General features: G+C 40.4%; 1 protein-coding gene across 6 annotated transcripts in view; it reads left to right on the top strand.

The window, feature by feature from the left end:
* The window catches only part of MBOAT2 (membrane bound O-acyltransferase domain containing 2), a 129,696-nt gene that overhangs the window by 73,694 nt on the left and 43,138 nt on the right, over positions 1-12,864 (top strand). The gene's annotated exons all lie outside the window — the stretch shown is intronic.

The following is a 12,864-nucleotide window of genomic DNA, read 5'->3' as shown; positions in this document are numbered from 1 at the left end:
AGGGGTTTGGTGTGTTCAGGGACCAGAAAGAGGACCAGCATTGCTGAGGCCTGGTGTGCAAGGTGGCCAGTGGTATAAGATGAAGTTAAAGATGAGGCTGGGCCAGACTGCAGTGCTAAGTGCAATGGGAACCCACCAGGGAATGTTAAGCAAGTTGGGGGAGTGCATATTTGTCAAAATAATATTCTGACTGCCCTGTGTAGATAGGCTTGTTAGAAGCTAAGAGTGGTAGCAGGAACACCAGTGAGAAGATACTGGAAAGTCTTAGACAAGAGATGTTGGTAGTTTTAAGTAGGATGGTAGCCGTGGAGGTAGAGAGAGGCAGACAGATAAAGGGTATGTTTTACAGGTAGAACTCGTAGGATTGGGTTACAGATTGGTTGTGGGAGGAACCACAATCTTTTTGAAGATTGAAAAGGGAGGAATCAACTTCTTCAGGCTCGAGCAGCTGTGTGGATTGCGTTGTTGGTTAAGAGATGGGGAAAGCTGGAAGAGAAACCTTACTGGTCAAGAGCTCACTTTGGGGGCAAGTAAAGTTTGAGAGGCCAATTTAGACAGTTGTGTGGCAGTGTCAGCTTGGCAATCAGTGAGACAAGTCTAGTGTTCAGGGTAAAGGCTTTAAAGCCTTGGAATTAAATGAATCATCCAGGAAAAGAATGTGAATAAAAAAGAGAAGAGGGCTGAGGCTCAGCAGCTTGTCAAAAGTCACCCCGCTAGTCAGAGGTCAAGACAGCCTTCCAGCCCACGCCAGTCTTCACTCCAGAATCTGACCTCAACTTCGGTGCTATCTTGAAACACCCTTATTTATGAACTTGACTTTTTCTTAGTTTCTGTAGCCAGTATGTTATGAAATGACTTTTGTTTGTCCTTGGACATCCTTAGCACTTCGTTCCTTCTTAACACATCCTCTACCTTAGCTGCATCCTCAGTCCTTCATGCTGTGTAACTGTTCTGACTTCCAGTCTTTCTCTCTTATAATCCATCATTTACATGGATTCTTCTTGATTATTCTCCTAAAAACTACTTCATCATGATACTTTTTCACTCAAAAACGTTTGAAGACTCTCACAGGCCTACAAGAGAATAAAATACTAATTCAAGGAATTCATGGACTTTCAGAATCCTTTGAACTCCATTTTGCCAACTGAGCTGATTTCCTGCTGTTTTTCCCAGTTTTATTAGCGAAGCATCATAGTGGCCACAGCATCCTGTGCTGACTCTTAGCTCTTCAGAGCAGTCAGCTTAACTAGGAGCCTCTTTTCTGTGTCACCCTGTGGTGTGTTTGGAGGTACCTCGACCTTGTTGTCCTGGGAGGAGCCTTCAGTTACTTCTCCAGCCTGAGTTCTCTCTTCACATGGTTTTATTCACCACTTACTGATTTTCTCTTTACCATTCACTCTCACGTGCACATGTCTGCTCAGGCACGTGTCCCACACAGTTTACAGGGTGCCATCTCTTTGTCAAGCCCAGTGCCAGGACCTCAGATACAAAGGTGCCTAAGATCTTGGAGGAGCTCAAATCTGGTGAAGGATACGGACATAAAAGAACCAGTTTTGACAAAATGTGGTGAAGGTATTCTGAATGCAACACTGTGGACATATGGAGACAGGAGTGACTGGCATTAGGTGGCTAATCTTACAAAACCCAGCATTGTTATTTCACTGTTGGATGTCTGCCTTGACTGCGGGTTCCTGAAATGGAGAAATAGCATCTTGCTGTCCTTTCTATTCCCTTCCATAAAAGACAAGTGAATTGAGTCAAAATGACATTTTTAACAAACCAACTATAGGAAAAAGATAAGAAATCTGAGAGAGGTCTTCAAAAAGTTCACGGAAAGATTCATATTATCATTTAATTCTGTTTTTTTCAGGAACTTTTTGAAGTACCCTCCTAATCTTAAAATGTGAAGCATGGCTACTGTGTATCCTTAAAAGAATGTGTTTATAAATGTTGTAATAGTGGAAGGAGTCTTCAAGCCTTGTCCTTAGAGAAATAATGTGGCTGGATGGTTGATTTATCACCTATTGGTAATTTGAGGATAAACTGAAACTATTGGTTATGAAGCTTTAACAGAAACAATATATCTTAGAATGTGTTACTGCACACAAAGTAAAAAGAATGAGAAATAAGTACCATATTTCTTAAAATTTCATTAAATTTATGAATGGTTAGAATAAAATTCAGGAAATTATGAAAAGGATTTTAGAAATTTGATGTACGATAGTGCTTTTAAGACTGAATTCTGAGACTTCCAGTTAATTGTAGCAGGTTAAACACACTTACGTGGTGGAGTTATACACTCACAAGCACGAGGACTTGAGATGTCAGAAGAGAGCTGAACCCTGAGTGCTTGCAGAGAGTGGTGCTGATGAGAAGAGAAGCCCATTTGTTCTGTGGAACCCCGAGACCAGCGCTGGAAGGGGCAGAGCTCCCGAGTGGGCAGCGTGAGCGTGGGCTGTGGACACTTCTGTTGTGATGGGCCGGTTGTACCCTTTGATTGTTAAACTCTATGCGTAAAAATACAAGAAAAATACGGAAGAGGTGAGCTCACTTTGGAATGTTGATTGCAGAATAACAGCGTGCATTCTTAGTGCACTTTCAGGTGCTGTCACAGAGAAAAATAATTCTTAAAATTGCCTCAGGCACAATAACCACTTAATGAAAATGGGCGAATGTGACTAATCATAAGTTTTTAAAATAAGAAACACGAATAATTTTTCAAGCGGTCGTCTTTCCAGGTCTCTGATGGTTTTATTAGACCCAAGATCCTGTTTTGGAATATACCCAGAAATATAATGTTCATAATTAGTTTTCTTCATTTCATTCACTCATAGGTCAACAGATTCTTTTTGTGCCTAATAATTGTATTTCTATTCTCATGACTGTTACATTTAGATGAAAAAATTCTACATATATACATATTTAACATTTTATGAAATTGTCTATGTTTAGTTAATATTGTGCATGTTGTACAGTTATTCTGGTTACTTTTTACCAAAGTTTATTTTAAAGAGCCTGTTAATTATTTATTGAGTATTTTTCAAACTATATTTTTCATTAGCACTGTCTTTGGGGTTAAATCTAATGTGTCCCCCCACCTACTATCACCACCAATATTTACTGCTTTATTAGTTTGTAGTTTTGGGCTTGTGTTTATTGCTATTTAAACAGATAAATAGAAGGGGTAGCTAAATTGGGTGAATTATAGTTTTTATTATTTAATTTGAAATGGTATATTCTAGAAATGGAAATGTGTAATTGTGCATAGAAATCTCTGAATAGATTTTGAGAGGAAGAGGCTGGAGATGTAGATTTGGAGAATTATTTCCCTGGAGGTATTTGTTTAAACTGAATGGAGTCTCTTCAAAATTCCACAGTTACCTACACTTTGCAAGTTATACGCCAAGAAGTTGGGATAAGGTTTGGAGATATCAATTTGAATAAAAACTTGACCCCTGTCTTAAAGGCTTTTGTGACCCACCAGCAGTTTTAACCTGAGCGTACCTTTCTATCTACTTTGCAGTTTCCGCTTAGCAGTGCCAAAGAGAGAGAGGAAGGGAAAAGGGAGAGGAAACAAGTAAGACTCAGAATGGTTTAGCAAAAAACAGTTATACAGGAACAAAATTATCTTGAAAGTGAAATGGAGCCCCATTTCAGCAAATTAATTGATGCAAAAATAGCACCAACTGAAAATCGTGACCAACTTAAGACAACACTGATGGTAACTAGCTTATCCTTCCCCCAAATTGCTAGAATTCTGGTTATCTCACTGTGTGTACGAGTGATGGGCTTTGAGTGTTGCCAAGCTTTTCTAAGCTCTGGTAAGTTTCCTGTTTTACTAACTTTTAGTAATTTTGTATTCCTTAGTTGTAATCAAAATAAAAGTCTATGTAAATGTGTATCATTCATTCATAAGAACCAAAGAAAGAACTTAATTTTTAAAAAAATTTAGATCCTGGGGCAATAGAAGTTTTTGAAGAAGTTTGGGCTTTGTTCTAAGTGTGGTGGATAGCCTTTGGAAGTTTTTGAGCACTCTGGATGCTGTGTGAGCAACAGATGAGGGATGCAAGGGTGGAGGGAGGGAGATCAGCAAGGGCACTGTGACAGTGGCCGGGCTTGGGTGTGCTCCAGGTAGGAATTGTTCAGTTCAGGGTGTATTTTGAAGACAGATTTGGATATGGATGTGAGTCATGTATGATGTGAGATATGAAGACAGATTTGAAGATTTGGATATAATAGATGAGAGTCATAAAAATAGATTGAAAATGACTTTATGGCTGGCCAGTTAACTCAGTTAGAGCACAGTGTCGCACCAAGGTCAAGGTTCATACCCCTGTACCCACCAGCTGCAAAAAAAAAAAAAAAAAGAAAGAAAAGAAAAGACTTGGTTTTTTTTGGGCAAAGTAACCAGGTAAATGGTACCATTTATCAAGGGAAACGGTTGTTTGAGTGGGATTAGAATTTCTATTTTTTGAACAGTGGTAATTTTGAGATACTCATTAGGCGATCAAGTAGAGATGTTAAGTGGTTTGTTGGTTTGAGTTTGTACATCAAGAGACATGTCTAGTCTGGAGGCATAGAATACGGTATCTATCATTACAGAGCAGGTATTTAAAATCATGAGACCGGGGGCCGGCCCGTGGCTCACTCGGGAGAGTGCGGTGCTGATAACACCAAGGCCTCGGGTTCGGATCCCATATACGGATGGCCGGTTCGCTCACTGGCTGAGTGTGGTGCTGACAACACCAAGTCAAGGGTTAAGATCCCCTTACCGGTCATCTTTTAAAAAAAAAAAAAAAAAAATCATGAGACCAGATGAAATTCTCTTGAAAATGAATTTAAATGGGGAATAAAGCAGATTGAACCAAGGGCCCCCAGATGAGAAGGAATCTACAAAGGGATTGTATAAAATTTGTTTCCAAATAATTTTTTAATTAAAAAAATTATTATTTAGGTATAATTTACCTTAAAAAAAATAAAGCTACCTGTTCCATGAACAAATGTATAGACCTGTATAACTACCACCCAAATCTAGATATAGGACATTTCATTCACCCCAAAAAGTTCCTGTGTGCCCTGTTGCAATCAATCCACCCTGCTGCCCTGCAGCCAATGATCTGCTTTCTGTCACTATAGATCTGTTTGCCTTTTCTAGGAATTTTATATAAACAGAATCATACAGTATATAATCTTTTGTGTCTGGCATTTTTTATTCAGTTTTAATGTTTAAAAAATTCATTCATTTTTTTTTAAAATTTCTTTTTGTTTATCTGTGTTGCTGAGTTTTATAACAGTTTGTTCCTTTTTATTGCTGAGTAGCCTTCCTATTGCTGAGTGGCCTTCCCTTGTATGAATATATCACAGTTTATGTATCCTTTCACCTATTAATGGACCTTTTGATTGTTTTAAAATTTGACTATTAGGAATAAAATATCTAAAACATTCTGTACAAGTCTTTTTGTGGATATATGTTTTCATTTCTCTTGTGTAAATACCTAGGAGAGGATTGATGAGGCATTGGATAAAAGCATTTTAGTCCTATAAGAGACTACCAGACTTTGCCAAAGCAGTTCTACCATTTTACTCTCCCATTAGCAGTGTATGTGAGTACCAGCTGCTTTACATTCTCCCCATGCTTGGCTTCATCAGTCTTTTCCATTGTAGTCATTCCAGTGGATGTGTATAATGATATTTTCCTGTGATTTTAAATTAGGTTTCTCTGACGATTAATGATGTCAAGAATCTTTTCCTGTGATGATTGACTAATTGTGTATCTTCTTTTGGGGCATTACGTTTGAATCTTCTGACTTGGATTTTTGTTGTGTTATAATTCATTCTTTCTGTATTTTGGATACAAGTCCTTTGTCAGGTGGATAAATTGTGGAAGTTTTCTCTCAATCTGTGACTTGCATTTTCATTTTCTTAGTAGTGACTTTTGAAGAGCAGAATTTTTAAATCGCAATGAAGTCAACTTAGTATTTTTTTTTATTTTATAGTTTAGAATTTTTTGTGTCTTTTCTAAGACATCTTTTCCTGTCCTAGGGTTACGAATATTTTCTCCTAGAAGTTTTATAGTTTTGGTTTTTATACTTAGGTCAATGATCCATACTAAGTTAATTTTTGTGTATTTTATGAGGTCAGAGTTGAAATTAATTTTTTTCTGTGTGCATATTCATTTGTCCCAGCACTATTTATTGCAAATATGATCTTTTCTCTATTGAATTGCAATTCATCATACACGTGTGGCTTTATTTCTGTACTCTCTATTCTGTTCATTGATCTGTGTCTGACTTTACGCCAGTACCACGCTGTCTTGTTACTGAAGCTTTGCACTTTGTCTTGGAATCAGGTAGTGTAAGTCTTCTAATGTTGTTCTCTTTAAAAAAATATGTAAAGCACTAAAACAGCAAACACTGAAGGAAATGGTCTTGGAAAATGTGAACAGAAGGGAGAAGGCAAAATAAGGAGAAAATGAAGCTAATATTCAGATATTTATCGTGCAGTTGGGCTGCAGCCGAAGCCATCTAAGCTTGAAAACCTTGGGGAGTAAACAGTTTAACTGGACTTCAGACATTAACACAAATGCTTATTTGTTTTTGTTTTTATTCCCATCAGGATTTTTAACCATTCGGTGATGTTACCTGTTTTCCTTGTTTGGGAAGGGTTCTTCCTCAGTTCCCCTCAGCATTTCTAGTTCATTAATTCCCACAGTCCCTGAGCACTTTGTTTTTCCTGCATAGTTTCCGCTCTGTATCCAATACCTAAGTGAACATGTAGTTTAGATGTAGTTTCAACTTTTGAAATAAATGAACATTTATTTTTTAGTGAATAGGAAAATGTTCTGTTCTGGAAATCTTCAGATGCTGTTGATTTAATTTTGATATTGGTAATAATTGGATCACAGTGCTTTAGGTTGCAAAGAGCAGAAATTTCAACTCATAGTGGTATAATGGTGTAAACAGTATAGAAAGTGTTACCTCTTAAAGCTGGAGGTCACAAGGCAAGGCAGCTCATTTTTGCTAACCTGTCAGCTCCGTCTTGATGAGGGCATCAAAAACCCAGTTTATGTTTAATTTTCTATTTTGCCATCTCAGCAAAATAGAAAAAGAGGACTTTGTCCTCAGGCTAGCTCCTCTTATAATGTAAAGATGGATGCTGTGGTTATACACATGATAACAGCAGGTGTCACACTTTATGAATGAGAAAAGCCTTTTCCAAACCTCCGTGTCATGTTCGACCAGACCTAAGTTTTATGCCTACCCATAACCCAGTCAGTTGCAAGGAGGTTGAGATCACAGTGATAGAGTTACAATAGTCCAGATCCCCATGTGTCTAAGTGATAGAGCCAGGCTCAAAAGGATAGTAACTTTTTAAAGATCACACAGGAGGAATAATAAAAAGTGATCGGGCTGTTGTTTAAATCTAATGCAGGTCTGTCTGGATTTTATTTGTATGTATATCATTCTCTTCAAACATAAGTCAGTGGAACTCATACATTGACCACAGCACTTAAAATAATATCATGCCCTTATTGGCTTATACAATAGTACTTCAAAAAGTTCATGGAAGGATTAGTATTGTCTCTTCATCCTATTTTTCCATGAACTTTTGGAAGTACCCTCATGTGTCTGCTTTCTCTACTGATGTGTGAACTTTAAAAATCTAAAGCTTTCCCCAGCACCCTTCCCTGCAGTCTAGCCCAAAAGAAAAGATAACAAAAGTTTGATGTACTTTTGTATCAGTTAGGATTGCATTCAGTTGTGGATAACAGGAGAAAATCCAACCACCTAGGATTTGTTCTGAAGTTAGGTTGTCTGGAGCCAATGTAGCAGCTTCAACAGTATTATTAAAGAACCAAGTTTCTTCTCTTGTTCTGCTGTGCTATCCTTAACCTGTTAGCTTGTTACCTCGTGGATGCAAGATGATTGCTGTAACAGCCATTAGATCCATATCCTAGGCAGAGAGAATGCAAAAGAGTGAAAAGCCACATCTGCTGTGTCTATCTCCCTTTTCTCAGGAAAACTATCTGGCACTGTGCAAGAGAAATATGATGCAAGCCATAAATATGATTTAAAATTTTCTAGTAGTCACAGATTAAAGACTAAAAAGTTGCATATTAAGTTAATTTTAGTAATATATTTTGTTTCACCCAATATATCCAAAATATCATTTTAAAGTATAATCCATAAAAAAATTGAGATATTGTAAATTCTTTGTTTTTTATACTTAGTCTTTAAATCTGGAGTGTATTTTACAGTTAAAGCACATCTAAACTTAGACTAGCCACATTTCAACAGCTTAGTAACCACATGCGCCTAGCCAGGGGTATGCTGGTAAATGTTCAACAACTAACTGGCTTTCTGGAAAATAAGTGTATGAATAAATATACATACATAAGTTTATTATGCATTTTAAAAATTTAATGGGTTTGTAGTGCATGACTTACATGGTGACTTACAATGCAGAACTGCTTCAGAAATAGATCAAAAGATTAACCAAACAGAAGTTAAAAAAAAAAAACAAACTCACTGTACAACTGAAAGTTTTGATTATTATAAAGTTAGTGGGAAAATGAATGAGGTAAATGAGGTTAAAAAAATTAGCTCTCATTTCAGAAATACAGTTTCCTAGTTCACGTTATACATACATGTACAAAACTTTCATATGCTTTTCCCGTGAATTACTAGCATTTCAAGGATGACAACATACTATTTCAATACTTTTTTTGACATTAAGGAAGCATTGTTTTCCCTTAGTTTACTAACAGTTTTATTTATGTTGAAACATTGTTGAATTTCATTAAATGTCTTTATATGTATCTATTATAACTCATTTTTTCTTTAACTCATCACTGTAATTATATATATCACTAGTCCCCCTATATAGAATCATACTTGCATTTGTCAAATAAACTCTACTTGACTGGGGTATCTTATTATTTTAAATTTCTATTAGTTTTAGTGTGCCACACTTTTATTAAGGAATTATTTCAGTTATCTATTGCAGCATGGCAAGTGACCTGAAACTTAGTGGCTTAACAACAATTTATCATTGTTTTTCATGGTTCTCTGTGTTAGCAAGACTCAGCTGAGCAGTTTTTGCTTGAGGTCTTGTGTGGTTGCCATTAAATGCTGGCTTAGGCTGCAGTTATTTGAAAGCTTGACTGAGCTTGACTTCCAAGATGGTTGCCTCTTATGGCTGGCAGTCGGTGTTAGCTGTTGGCTGGGGGATCAGCTGGGATTGCTCACTGGAGCCCTGGAATGTGGCCTCTTTATATGGCCTTGGGCTTCTCAAAACATGATGATAGAGAGAGAAAGTGTATACCAAAGACAAGTGTTCCATGGAAACCAGGAGGAAGCTGTAAGACTTCTTATTGACCTAGCCTTAAAGTTTCAGGAAGCCATTTCCACTGTATTCTATTGGTAAACCAAGTTAAGTTTAGCCCAGATTCAAGGGGAGGAGAGTTATATTCCAGCCCTTGATATAAAAAGTGGCATGTGCAACAGGAGGGTTGTTATTGATGACGGCAAATTTTGGAGACAGTTTGCCCTCTGGCCCCCAGAATTCACCTACATTCTGCATATGAAATGTATTCACTTCCCTCCCAAGATTCCCAGTCTCATTTCCTTATGCCATCAAGCTCATGTTCTCTGTCTTGTCATCTGAGGTCTAGTATGGGTAAGACTCCTTGGGGTGACTCCTAGTACAGTTCTCAATCTGAGGACCAGTGAACTAAAGAGGCAAGTTTTTTTTGCCCTTCACACACCTAGTATACAGTGGTGAACAGTAGTGGGGTAACTGCCGTAGGTATTTTTGTTTAAAAGAGGTTGGACTGTCAGTCCCTGGTCTGTAGCACTTGTGAAATACAGACAGATGCACGTTATCAGCTCATGATTAGGGCCCAGACCCCGTCCCTTGAGAGGCTTCCTGTGACTCTTGGCTGCACCTTCTGGGCTCCTGACTCCACATCCTTCATTTTCATGAGAAAGGCCAGTGTTTGCAGTTGAATAGCTTTCCTAGCCTGCTACCTGCCAGCAGAAAACTGGGGACCTAAAGATCTCTTTTCAACTCTCTCTTCCTTTCAGTCCAATCTTATAAAACTCCTTTTAAAAAGTCTGGGGGGGCGGGTTCTGGTCAAGATGGCGGAATAGATGGTCCCCAGCATCACTGTCTCCCACAAATCAACCAAATTTACAACTATAAGAATGTAGCAACAGCCAAGCTGGGGCCGCTGGAGCTCAGGGGAAGAGGAGGAGAGACCTACGGAGTTCATGAAGGCCGAAGAAACTACAATGAGAGAAAGTAAAAGCTGCTCTGAGTGTTTCGGGCCGCGGCTGCTTTAAGCCTGGAGCACACAGAGCAGGAGCCGGCAGAAGCCGCAGCTGTGCCCTCCAGATGGAGTTACTTGGAGATGGCAGGAGAGAAGAGGGCCTTCGTGGCCCCCAGGACAGCAACACTGCTAATAGGGTTCACGTGGACCCACACAGGAGCGAGGAGCCAGAACAACTGAAAAAAGGGAGCCACTCAGAGGCCGGTGAGTCATTTCAAGGGACCAGCGCAGGGCCCGTCCCATGGGAAGTGTTTGGAGCACGGGTGGTGGGGTAGACGTGCCCACCAGGGGAACACTGGGACACAACAAGGACAGCTGATCTGCTCTCCAATCAGTGCAGGACCACTCAGAGGAGACTTGTCAGGAATGTAGAATTGCATGGGGTGCAGTTTGATGAAAAAACTCAGGCCCAGATCAGAGATTCTACAGAACACAGATCCACCAGGTCTCTGGAGAGCTGGAAGTACCTATGAGGTCAACCATTAAACTCTGAGCTCCACAAAAAGCCTTCCCTAGGGAAACAGCAGCAAAGTAGCAATTTAGCTCAACCACAGAGCTCAAGTGCTGGTTCCCACAGGAAGTTCCCTTGTGTTAGAAGCAAAGGACAAAAAATTAGTCCCAGGGACCTGAGGCACAGAGAAGGGGACTGGACCTCCCTCCCACAACCAGGCACACCAAACCAAGCACCTTGGGACCCGCCCAGTGACCTGAGGTATGGAGCTGGGGACTGGATCCTCCTCCCACAACTAGGCACACCACACCAGCACCATGGGGCCTGCCTGGGGACCCGAGGCAAGGAGAAGGGGAACAGACCTTTCTCCCACAACCAGGCACACTGTGCCAGCATCTCAGGGCCTGCCCAGGGGCCCAGGGTATGGAGAAGGGGACCGGACCTCTCTCCCACAACCAGGCACACCAAGCCAGTGCCTCAGGTCTCGCCCAGTGACCTGAAGTATGGAGCTGGGGACTGGACCCTCCTCCCACACCAGGCACAAAACACCAGCACCTCAGGGTCCACCTGGGTACCCAAGGCATGGAGAAGAGCACCAGGCCCTCCTCCCACAACCAGGCACATGGTGCCAGCACCTTGGAGCCTGCCCAGAGACCTGGGGTACGGAGAAGGGGACCAGCCGCTCTCCCTCAACCAGGCACACTGCACCAGCACCTCAGGGCCCACCCTGGAACCTGGGACATGGAGAAGGGGACCGGACTCCTCTCCCACAACCAGGCACACCAACCCAGCTGCCTGGTGACCTGAGGCACGGAGAAGGAACCAGCCACCCTTCCTACAACCAGGCATGTGGCACCAGCACCTTGGGATCTGCCCAGGGACCAAAGGCATAGAGAAGGGGACCAAACACACCTCACAACCAGGCATACCATTAGTGCCAAAGAGCATACCAAAAACAGCACCTCCACGTGGGTGGCCCACCACAGCCACCACAATAACCATGGCTGCCGCCAAACTGGCTAGACACCACAACCACCACGCAGATGGTGCGCCAACCACTGGAGTGCATTGACACAAGGAGAGTCACCAGCAGAGACAAAGAAAAGAAGAGGATGTCTCTTTCCACAAAACCCATTTCAGAGTGACAGAAGAAGCATCTGCTCTATGATAATATTGGGGGACCTGATCACGTGTCTCAGCATTGGACAGATCATCTAGGCAACAAGTTAACAGAGTAACCATTATTCTTTCAGAAGGAGAGAAGAAATCTAGGCAATTAGAGGAGGGAGGGGGAGGGAATGGGGGAAGGGGACTGATGGGACCAGGGGCATAAAGAATAATTATGATTTGTAACAATATATATGCTAGTAATACTGATTTAATCAACATATCTCAATGTTCAACCCCCAAAATATGTATAATCAATTTTGATTCAATAAATAAATTAAATAAATACATAAAAAACAAAAAGTCTATGTGGGCTTTCTAAGTATCTAATTACAATCTGCTACGTTAGAGACCACACCCACAAATCTCTTTTAGGCAGTCTCCTTCCTACTTTAGTCTGAGAGTCAGAGTTCTCAGGGACAACACTCTTGATAAGGTTCTTAAAAACTTTCTTGTCTATCAGAAAGTCTGTGAGCCATACTATTAAAGTTCACAGAAAGTAATTTTTATCTGAGAGATTCTATAAAGGTGTGCTCTTAAATCTTTCTGAGGGGGTCATCAGAGACAACCTGGATTTCATCTTTACCTTGATTAAGAATATTTTACTGACCGGTAAGACTGTCTTGGACCCTTCCTATTTTTTCTATATTCTGCTCAAAACCTAAACACTTTCTTTTTAAATTCATCTTTCCCTAGCCATATCTTATCACATGCATTTAAAAAGAAACCAGTTGTCATATTTATTAGGTATGTTTTCTAATTTCCATGTTGCTGCAAGCAACAGTGTTCCTTGGATCCTGCTGCTGTATAGATAGATGGGCTTGCCTTTTCTGTAGCCTCTAGTCACAGTTTCCTTCCTGTCCTTCAAGTCTAAACTAACTGTCTCCTCAAGACTCTTCCTGCTCCTGCTGCCTGC

This window comes from Cynocephalus volans, chromosome 14 (genome assembly GCF_027409185.1).
Source record: "Cynocephalus volans isolate mCynVol1 chromosome 14, mCynVol1.pri, whole genome shotgun sequence".
NCBI lineage: Eukaryota > Metazoa > Chordata > Mammalia > Dermoptera > Cynocephalidae > Cynocephalus > Cynocephalus volans.
Note: the sequence above shows the minus strand (reverse complement) of the source record. Positions and strands in the feature narration are given on the sequence as shown.